We start from the raw sequence: 11,565 nt of genomic DNA, 5'->3' as shown, positions 1-11,565 counted from the left end.
TGTGTGTGTGTGTGTGTGTGTGTGTGTGTGTGTGTGTGTGTGTGTGTATACCATGTCTTCTTTATCCATTCATCTGTCAATGGACATCTTGGCTCTTTCCACAGTTTGGCTATTGTGGACATTGCTGCTATAAACCGGGGTGCACATACCCCTTCAGATCCCTATATTTGTATCTTTGGGGTAAATACCCAGTAGTGCAATTTCTGGATCGTACGGTAGCTCTATTTTCAACTTTTTGAGGAACCTCCATACTGTTTTCCAGAGTGGTTGCACCAGCTTGCATTCCCACCAACAGTGTAGGAGGGTTCCCCTTTCTCCGCATCCCCACCAACATCTGTCATTTCCTGACTTATTAATTTTAGCCATTCTGACTGGTGTCAGATGGAATCTCATTGAGGTTTTGATTTGGATTTCCCTGATGCCGAGCGATGTTGAGCACTTTTTCATGTGTCTGTTGGACATTTGGATGTCTTCTTTGGAAAAATGTCTGTTCATGTCTTCTGACCATTTCTTGATTGGATTATTTGTTCTTTGGGTGTTGAGTTTGATAAGTTCTTTATAGATTTTGGATACTAGCCCTTTATCTGATATGTCATTTGCAATACCTTCTCCCATTCTGTCGGTTGTCTTTGGTTTTGTTGACTGTTTCTTTTGCTGTGCAAAAGCTTTTTATCTTGATGAGGTCCCAATAGTTCATTTTTGCCCTTGCCCCCCTTGCCTTTGGTGATGTTTCTAGGAAGAAGTTGCTGTGGCTGAGGTCAAAGAGGTTGCTGCCTGTGTTCTCCTTTAGGATGTTGATGGACTCCTGTCTCATGTTTACGTCTTTCAACCATTTTGAGTCTATTTTTGTGTGGGGTGTAAGGAAATGGTCCAGTTTCATTCTTCTGCATGTGGCTGTACAATTTTCCCAACACCATTTGTTGAAGAGACTGTCTCTTTTCCACTGGACATTCTTTCCTGCTTTGTCAAAGATTAGTTGACCATAGAGTTGAGGGTCCATTTCTGGGCTCTTTATTCTGTTCCATTGATCTGTGTGTCTGTTTTTGTGCCCGTACCATACTGTCTTGATGATGACAGCTTTGTAATAGAGCTGGAAGTCCGGAATTGTGATGCCTCCAGCTTTGCTTTTCTTTTTCAACATTCCTCTGGCTATTCAGGGTCTTTTCTGGTTCCATACAAATTTTAGGATTATTTGTTCCATTTCTTTGAAAAAAGTGGATGGTATTTTGATAGGGATTGCATTGAATGTGTAGCTTGCTCTAGGTAGCATTGACATCTTCACAATATTTGTTCTTCCAATCCATGAGCATGGAACGTTTTTCCATTTCTTTGTGTCCTCCTTAATTTCTTGCATGAGTATTTTATAGTTTTCTGAGTACAGATTCTTTGCCTCTTTGGTTAGATTTATTCCTAGGTATCTTATGGTTTTGGGTGCAATTGTAAATGGGATCGACTCCTTAATTTCTCTCTCTTCTGTCTTGTTGTTGGTGTATAGGAATGCCACTGATTTCTGTGCATTGATTTTATATCCTGCCACTTTACTGAATTCCTGTATGAGTTCTAGCAGTTTTGGGGTGGAGTCTTTTGGGTTTTCTACATAAAGTATCATATCATGCAAACAGTGAGAGTTTGACTTCTTCTTTGCCAATTTGGACGCCTTTTATTTCTTTTTGTTGTCTGATTGCTGTGGCTAGGACTTCTAATACTATGTTGAATAGCAGTGGTGAGAGTGGACATCCCTGTGGCATTCCTGACCTTAGGGGGAAAGCTCGCAGTTTTTCCCCATTGAGAATGATATTCGCTGTGGGTTTTTCATAGATGGCTTTTATGATATTGAGGTATGTACCCTCTACCCCTATACTCTGAAGAGTTTTGATCAAGAAAGGATGCTGTACTTTGTCAAATGCTTTTTCTGCATCTATTGAGGGGATCATATGATTCTTGTTCTTTCTTTTGTTAATGTACTGTATCACGTTGAATTATTTGCGGATGTTGAACCAAACTTGCAGCCCAGGGATAAATCCCACTTGGTCGTGGTGAATAATCCTTTTAATGTACTCTTGGATCCTACTGACTGGTATTTTGGTGAGAATTTTTGCATCCATGTTCATCAAGGATATTGGTCTGTAATTCTCCTTTTTGATGGGGTCTTTGTCTGGTTTGGGGATCAAGGTAATGTTGGCCTCATAAAACGAGTTTGGAACTTTTCCTTCCATTTCTATTTTTTGGAACAGTTTCGGGAGAATAGGTATTAATTCTTCTTTAAATGTTTGGTAGAATTCCCCTGGGAAGCCATCCGGCCCTGGGCTTTTGTTTGTTGGGAGATTTTTGATGACTGCTTCAACTTCCTTAGTGATTATGGGTCTGTTCAGGTTTTCTCTTTCTTCCTGGTTCAGTTTTGGTAGTTGATACATCTCTAGGACTGCACCCATTTCTTCCAGGTTATCTAATTTGCTGGCATAGTGTTGCCCATAATATAATCTTAGAATTGTTTGTATTTCTTTGGTGTTGGTTGTGATCTCTCCTCTTTCATTCATGATTTTATTCATTTGGGTCATTTCTCTTTTCTTTTTGGTAAGTCTGGCCAGGAGTTTATCAATCTTGTTAATTCTTTCAAAGAACCAGCTCCTAGTTTCGTTGATCTGTTCTACTGTTCTTTTGGTTTCTATTTCATTGATTTCTGCTCTGATCTTTATTATTTTTCTTCTCTGGCTGGGTTTAGGCTTTATTTGCTGTTTTTCCTCTAGCTCCTTTAGGTGTAGGGTTAGGTTGTGTATTTGAGACCTTTCTTGTTTCTTGAGAAAGGCTTGTATTGCTCTATACTTACCTCTTAGGACTGCCTTTGTTGCATCCCAAAGATTTTGAACAGTTGTGTTTTCATTTTCATTGGTTTCCATGAATGTTTTTAATTCTTCTTTAATTTCCTGGTTGACCCATTCATTCTTTAGTAGGATGCCCTTTAGCCTCCATGTATTTGAGTTCTTTCTGACTTTCTTCTTGTGATTGAGTTCTAGTTTCAAAGCATTGTGGTCTGAAAATACGCAGGGAATAATTTCAATCTTTTGGTACTGGTTGAGACCTGATTTGTGACCTAGGATGTGATCTATTCTGGAGAATGTTCCATGGGCACTAGAGAAGAAGGTGTATTCCGTTGCTTTGGGATGGAATGTTCTGAATATGTCTGTGAAGTCCATTTGGTCCAGGGTGTCATTTAAAGTCTTTATTTCCTTGTTGATCTTTTGCTTAGATGATCTGTCCATTTCAGTCAGGGGGGTGTTAAAGTCCCCCACTATTATTGTATTGTTGTCAATGTGTTTCTTTGCTTTTGTTATTAATTGCCTTATATATTTGGCTGCTTCCATGTTAGGGGCATAGATATTTACAATTGTTAGATCTTCTTGTTGGATGGACCCTTTAAGTAGGATATAGTGTCCTTCCTTATCTCTTACTACAGTCTTTGGCTTAAAATCTAATTTGTCTGATATAAGGATTGACACCCCAGCTTTCTTTTGATGTCCACTAGTATGGTAAATGGTTTTCTACCCCCTCACTTTCAATGTGGGGGTGTCTCTGGGTCTAAAATGACTCTCTTGCAGACAGCATATCAATGGGTCTTGTTTTGTTATGCAATCTGATAGCCTGTGTCTTTTGATTGGGGCATTTAGCCCATTTACATTCAGGATAACTATTGAAAGATATAAATTTAGTGCCATTGTATTGCCTGTAAGGTGACTTTTACTCTATATTGGCTCTGTTCCTTTCTGGTCTATGCTACTTTTAGGCTCTCTCTTTGCTTAGGACCCCTTTCAATATTTCTTGTAGGGCTGGTTTTGTGTTTGCAAATTCCTTTAGTTTTTGTTTGTCCTGGAAGCTTTTTATCTGTCCTTCTGTTTTCAATGACAGCCTAGCTGGATATAGTATTCTTGGCTGCATATTTTTCTCGTTTAGTGCTCTGAATATATCATGCCAGTCCTTTATGGCCTGCCAGGTCTCTGTGGATAGGTCTGTTGCCAATCTAATGTTTCTACCATTATAGGTTACATATCTCTTCTCCCGAGCTGCTTTCAGGATTTTTCTCTTTGTCTCTGAGACTCGTAAGTTTTACTATTAGATGTCAGGGTGTTGACCTATTTTTATTGATTTTGAGAGAGGTTCTCTGTGCCTCTTGGATTTTGATGCCTGTTTCCTTCCCCACATTAGGGAAGTTCTCTGTAATAATTTGCTCCCGTATACCTTCTGCCCCCCTCTCTCTTTCTTCTTCTTTTGGGATCCCAATTATTCTAATGTTTTGTCTTACAGTATTGCTTATCTCTCGAATTCTGCCCTCGTGATCCAGTAGTTGTTTATCTCTCTTTTTCTCAGCTTCTTTATTTTCCATCATTTGGTCTTCTATATCGCTGATTCTCTCTTCTGCCTCATTTATCCTAGCAGTTAGTGCCCCCATTTTTGATTGCACCTCATTAATAGCCTGTTTGATTTCAACTTGGTTAGATTTTAGTTCTTTTATTTCTCCAGAAAGGGTTTCTCTAATAACTTCCATGCTTTTTTCAAGCCCAGCTAGTATCTTTAAAATCATGATTCTGAACTCTAGGTCCGACATCGTACTAATGTCCGTATTGAGTAGGTCCCTGGCAGACGGTACTACCTCTTGTTCTTTCTGTTGAGGTGATTTTTTTCCATCTTCTCATTTTGTCCAGAGGAGAATAGATGAATGAAAGAACAAAACACTAACAGGGTAACAACGTCCCCAGAAATTATAGTCTAAACAAATCAGAAAAGACCTGAAACCAGGGGAAAAGAAAGGAAAAGGAAGAAAAAAGAGAGAGAAAAAAAAGAAAAAGATAAAACAAACAAAAACAGAACAAAACAAAAAAACAGAATATGATCAAATATGATCAGGCTGGTGCATAGATCAGTGCCACACACTAGATTTTGGGTGTATTTTGGTCTGTTAGAAGAAAGTGCCTCCTAAAATTTTAAAGAAAGAAAGACATATATGTACAAAATAAGGGTTGATACGATGAAGGGATGGAATATGACTGTAAAGATGAAAATTATAAAAAATTTTATAAAAGGAATTGATAAGTTGTTTGAAAAAAGAAAGAAGAGGATTAAAAAAAAAGAAAGCAAGAAAAAAAAAAGGGGGACAGAATGTGATCAGGCAGGAGACTAGAACAAAGCCATATACTAGAGATTTAGGGTATATTTTGATCTGTTAGAAGAAACTGTATCTCAAAATTTTAAAGAGAGAACAACTTATATATATATATGTCAAAAATAAGGGTAACTACTATGAAGGGATAGAATATGACTCTAAAGATGAAAAATAAAATTTTTTTAAAAAAAGGGATTGATAAGATGTTCGTTGAAAAAGGGAAAAAGGAAAATTAAAAAAAGAAAAAAGATAGTTAAAAAAATAACTTTGAAAGACTAAAGAATCATGGTAAAAAAGCCATGAATTCTATGTGCAGTATTCCTCTAGCACTGGAATTCTGCCATTCTCATTGATCGGTAAACTTGGTCTTGGCTGGCTGTTCTTGCTGATCTTCTGGGGGAGGGGCCTGTTGCCATGGTTCCCAAATGTCTTTGCCCGAGGTGGAATTGCCCCGCCCTTTCGGTCCAGGCTAAGTAATCTGCTTGGGTTTGCTCTCGGGAGCTTTTGTTCCCTGCAAGCTTTTGGTACAGATTTGGAGGACGACAGTGAAAATGGTGGCCTCCCAATCTCCACCCCGGAGGAGCCAAGAACGCGGGGCCCTGCTCCTCAGTGCACCCCCAGAGAAAAGCGGTCAATCACTCCCATCTCCCTGGTCCCAGCCGCACTCTGTGCTCACCCGACCTGTGATGGAGCATTTCTATCTCTGGCACCCGACCTGGTGTGGAGTCCAAACCCAGCAGATTCCTGTGGTGCACTCCCGCACCACTCCTCCCAGGGGAGGAAGGTGAATCTCCCCGGATCTGCCGCTTGTTGGGTCCTTGATGGAGGAGCAGTGGCCGACTGTGCTGCGAATCATGGTTTATGGCAACCCTGAGCTGAGAGCCCGTGCCTTGGCTCCGTCTCTGCAGCCGCCTTCCCGGTTCTGATACCCAGGAGCTCTGCCGCGCTCAGGCACCCCCAGTCTTTCTGTGACCCGGAAGGTCCTGAGACCACACTGTCCCAGCGAGGGTTCCACCCCCCGCTTAGCCACTGGAGTGACGTCCCTCAGCGGAGCTGACTTCCAAAAGTTCCAATTTTGTGCTCCACGGCTCTATCACTTGCAAGAAGCATCCGAGGGAGGCCCCATCCCCCGCCGTCTATTCTCCCGAATATCGCCTCAGATTCACTTCTCTGCACATCCTACCTTCCAGAAAGTGGTCGCTTTTCTGTTCGGAGAGGAGTTGTTGCTATTCTTTTCTTCGATCTCCTGTTGAGTTCATAGGTGTTCAGAATGGTTTGATCCCTATCCAGCTGAATTCCTGAGACCACGAAATCCAGGTCTCCTACTCCTCCGCCATCTTGCTCTGCCCCGGTGTTTGCTCATCTTTTGAATGAGGAGTAGCAATGCAAAGGCAGCTGTTTTATATAAAATTTTATTGACTATTTAAAAAAATCAAGTACTGCCAATTAGCTTCATGTCCACTCATACACTATTTAAAACAGATAAATTGTGGATTTTTTAAGTGATAGAATAATGTAGCTAGTCTACTATTCTAACTTTGCCAAGTCCATATCCTGGATCCCAGATTACATCAGTGGTTCTCAAATTTTGAGCTCTTAGGATCCCTTAACATTCTTCAAAATTACTGAGACCCTCCAAGTGTCTTTGTTTATATTCAGCCTGTACCTATGCATATTTATCATACTAAGAACTAAACTGAAAACTGTTTAAAATATTTAATCCTCTAAAAATAACAGTATTAGACTCATTACATGTTAACATAAATCACAGAATTTTTATTAAAAAAATTGATATTTGCCAATGGAAAAAATGAGAAATATGGCATTATTTTTAAATATCTGGCTTAATAGAAGATGGCTGGTTTCTCATCTCTGCTTCTTCATTCAATCTGTTGTTTTTGTTGAAGTATATGAAAAAAATCTAGCATTACCCGGGTACGTAGTTGAGAAAGGGAAGAGAATGTTCATAGTGTTTTCAGATATTTGTAGATATTTTCCTATGAAAATACACCCAAACTCAACAAGTGGTAGTTTCTTCCTTGTGGACTTTTAGTCAGATTGATGAGAGAACAGAAGGCAAGCTGAGGACAAGGCAGAAGCTGACAACCCACAGCACCCCCCCCATGGGATATATGTGACATTCCTCAAGCACCCTAAAGCTAAGGAAAGGAATAACGAAGAGTTAACTTATAGAGGTCACAAATCTGCAAGACGTGAGTCTCCCCCAGTTTACAAATGTCTTAGCAATCTACAAGAACAAAGCATTTCTATCAATAACCTGGCTTCCAGAAGGAAATGCAGATACAATTAAATGTCCTTACAACCTTCAGCCCATTGACAGATACTTGAAGCGGGCAGAGTGTAATGTTCCTCCAGGAAGTTCCCAAGTATCTTAAGGTTAATACCTTGCTAGAGGGAAAAACGACCTTAATTTGACAATGGCAAGGCCTCTGGTCTCTTATAGGTCCTCTTTAGCATATGAAAGTTCTTTTGAAAACCTCCCCTTTTCCTTCCTCCCCCAACCCCATAGTATATAATCAGCCACACCTCAAAACCCATGCGGCAGCTTTCTGCCCACAGGTCCTGCCCCTGTGCTTTAATAAAACCACCTTTTTGCACCAAAGACACCTTAAGAATTCTTTTTTGGCCATCAGCTCCGGACCCCAGCCCACCAAACATCACCTAATTCCAAAACCATATCAAGATCAATGAACTTTTTATGCTTTGTTATATTAAAAGCCATTAGTAGGTCTTGAATTTTCAATGAATCTTTTATCCGTGCATGATTTTTTAACAGTATTTATTGGTCATTTTCAGTTATGCAGATGTTCCAAATGTTGACACATAATTAATTAACATAAAAATAATTAGTAATAATTCATTAATATCAGGACTGATCCCATCATAAAGTCATTAAGTATCAAAGGGCACATATAAATTCATCAAATTTTACTTTTCATGCTAAATGGCAAATTTTACCATTAGCAACAAATACTATCAGTTGTTTTCCTTAGGACAAGTTTCTTTATTTTCAAGATAATGTTTGCCAAATACTGATTCTCAATAACCAAATTTTGTCAGTCATTCTTTTCAAATAAAATGCTGTTCCATGACCAAAGTGGTGAGTTCAGCATGTGAGTCATACAATTGTTCAAGGCCTTTATTCAGGACAGCCATTTTAATTCAACATGCAGCAAAAGTGCTTATGTATACTTCTCATTTGGTCATTCAAAATATTACAAACACATACTCAACCTCAAGATTTTATAATTTTTTAATGTTTCATCCAGGGAATTCTTTTTTTTTAAGATTTTATTTATTTATTTGACAGAGAGAGACACAGCAAGAGAGGGAACACAAGCAGAGGGAGTGGGAGAGGGAGAAGCAGGCTTCCCGCCGAGCAGGGAGCCTGATGCGGGGCTCAATCCTCATGACCTGAGCTGAAGGCAGACTCTTAAAGACTGAGCCACCCAGGCGCCCGCATCCAGGGAATTCTTAAATGAAGTTAGATTCTTTCCCCCCTGTGAATGTGTGGCAGTGAAGAATATGATGATAGGATGACTCCTGGTAGGTCTGATGCCAGAACCTTGATTTACTAAGATGCCAAAAGTTTTAACCACTATTGCTCTGGCACCACTGGTTTGATTTCACAGACCTCTTGAAAGAGTTTCAGAGACCTGCTGGGGTATGCAGGCCAAACTTGAAACCACTAAGCTATGCTAATTTTTCTAAAAAGAAGTATCTATAACAACCCCAAAATAATTTTGTCCATCCATAAATAACCAGGAGTCATTCATCCATACATATGCACAAAAGAAGCACGTTGAAGGGGCAACGAACCCAGGAAGAGGGATGGGGGCAGTCAAAGCTGAGATAAGCCCTATAAGATGAACAAGAAGAAACCAAAAAAAGACTTCTTGGTAAAGAGGTGAGGTACTTGGGTAGGGCGTCCAAAGCAGAGGAAACACACTGTCAAATACCATGACTGAACACAGCATCATTTATTAGGATAGGCTAGATTATATTGTTGTAACATACACCTAAATCTCCGTAGCTTAATGTGTCACAGTTTGTTTCTCACTCATAGACTATTGCCAGTAGGATGACTCATCAAGGCAGCTGGACCAGCAATTCAAGGCTGCTTTTGTCTGTGGCTATGCCATGTGAACATGTAGCCTCCACAATCTCCATGGCAGAGAAAGAGAAAGCTGCTAATAGATCTACTAACAGAGGTGAACATATATCCACGGATGGTCTTAGACCATTAGACAGAACTTCTCTAATGACCCCTTAAACTTTAAGGGGGCTTAGAAATGGGAGAGAGCACTTGGATATTTGGAGAGGCATAAATTAAATTGGCCTAACCTAGCTCCCCATAAAACAGACCCCTTACTAGTACAAAGAATAGATAGTTTCTATAGATAAACAGTAAAGTGCTCTGTTAATCAACCCAAATAATAACTAGTAGGCAGATTCACACAGAAGTTTTCAGGTCAAAAAGGAGTAGAAATAGAGCTGAAGGGCTTAGATAGTAAGCAAGAGATTCTTTACAGTATAGTGATCAAAAGTTCAGTCTGATATTGGAGAGCTAAATTTTTTCCTTAAGAGGGTAGAAGACGGGAAAAAAAAAACAGGTATATGCATTTGCTTTCCACAAATGTGTTAATAAAATTTGTTTTAATGCAATTTTTATAAGCTGAATTACACTTTAAATTCTCTAAAATAGCCTGGTATTTAAATAAATATATTATTTTGAATTATTTTTCTATATAGGATATATATATATGTATATTTGCTTAAGTAATAATGAGCTTCCAATTTTTACCTTTGAAATCTGGGTTTATTAGAAAAGAACACCTACGTTCTATCACTTCTCCCAGCAAGGGGCACTATAACCCAAGTATCAAGTTTCACATAGTTTCCATAAATGTCAAACTTTCATAGTTACTTAACAACTTTCATAAATGGGCAAAGAATAGTCCCATGAGGAGGCAGGGGAAGACAAAGTAAAAACTTCCCTTCCAGTCCTTTTTTTTCTGGTAAACAAAAAATATAAATTGAGATGATTTGTGCATGTTCTTATCAATCTGTACCAAGTTTCAAATAAATGGAGACAGCTAACAGCCCAGAGAGCACAGTTTTCATAAGCGTGCCATCTCATCTAGGAGGGGTTAAATATGGTTTGGGGAAGAGCATAGATTAAGTTCCATTTTAAAGGAAGGTGTCAAGAACATTCTTGCAAATGACAATATCAAGTTTCATGATAAATAAAGATATACATACTGACTAATGGATTCTGTTCTAAAAACCACATGATCTAGTGGAGGGAAAGTGTAAATACACAGCAAATTCAAATACATGACGGCAGTAATAATTGCTAGGTTTAGACCTGGAAACGGTTTCAGATCTCCGGTTGCCTCTTTGACCACTCCAAACAATTCAAAATAAACTTAACATCAGTACACTTCATGTGACTCACATATGTGTCCCCCTTCCATTATTTAATGGCATTACTGTTCTCATATATTATGCCAAATTCACCAAGTTTAAAGCCAAACAGCACACTGAGCACAGCAGAGGCACACTGGAGTAGTGGTTTAAAGCACCTACACTGGAATCATTAGACCTGTGTTGGAATTCTGTCCCTGCCGCTGCCCAGCTGTATGAACTTTGCCAAATTTCTTAAACTCCCCAGGCCCTCATGTCTTTGTCTACAGAGCAGAAATGATAATAGTTACTATCAAGGCTTGTACATAATGTAATGAATATAAGGCATTTAACACAGCATCTAGCATGTAGTAATCTACACCGCCCCCCACCCCAAAGAGTGGTGATTTATTGTTACAGAAGCTAGGGCTTGGTGGGAGGGGAGAATTTGGATAGTCACAGAGTGTGGGAAAGGGCTGGCTTTCAGGTAAGGGGAACATTGAACTTGAACAAAGCAATGAACATGACACCTTTGAATGCACCAGAAAAGGAATGCATATTCAGAAGGAGAGGAATAAGTTTGGGCATATGGGATTGATCTAGAGGAGTGGCACCCATCTTTGGAGCCCTAAGTGAGGGAGTAAGATGTGCAGTTATCATATGGAGTCCTCAAATCCGTTAGTGCTCCAAACAGTGCTCTTAAACTAACTCTATATATTACATACCACTTTCAAATATGTATGGATGCTGTTGAAATTTATAAAATACAAATTCATTGAAAGTAGTCATTAAATTAATAAGTACTTAAAAGTTTATCCAAGAATACCATTATTCAGGTCTCAACTTAAATCTTACGTCCTCAGACAGACTTTTCCTTGTTCTGCTAATTAAAGTAGTGCCCATGCCTTCTTATAGTCCTTAGTCTGCTTTAACTTGCTTCATAGCACCTGTAATTATATTGTGTAAATACATAATTTGTTTAC

General features: G+C 39.2%; 1 protein-coding gene across 1 annotated transcript in view; it reads left to right on the top strand.

The window, feature by feature from the left end:
• LOC112836037 (transmembrane protease serine 11F) overlaps window positions 1–11,565 on the top strand; it is a 111,780-nt gene that overhangs the window by 746 nt on the left and 99,469 nt on the right. The window lies entirely within an intron of this gene.

The sequence above is a fragment of the Callorhinus ursinus genome, unplaced genomic scaffold (assembly GCF_003265705.2).
Source record: "Callorhinus ursinus isolate GAN/ISIS: 27379988/994484 unplaced genomic scaffold, GSC_fseal_2.0 scaffold4, whole genome shotgun sequence".
In the NCBI taxonomy this organism is placed as follows: Eukaryota; Metazoa; Chordata; class Mammalia; order Carnivora; family Otariidae; genus Callorhinus; species Callorhinus ursinus.
The sequence above is the reverse complement of the archived record's forward strand: the minus strand, read 5'-3'. Positions and strand labels throughout refer to the sequence as shown.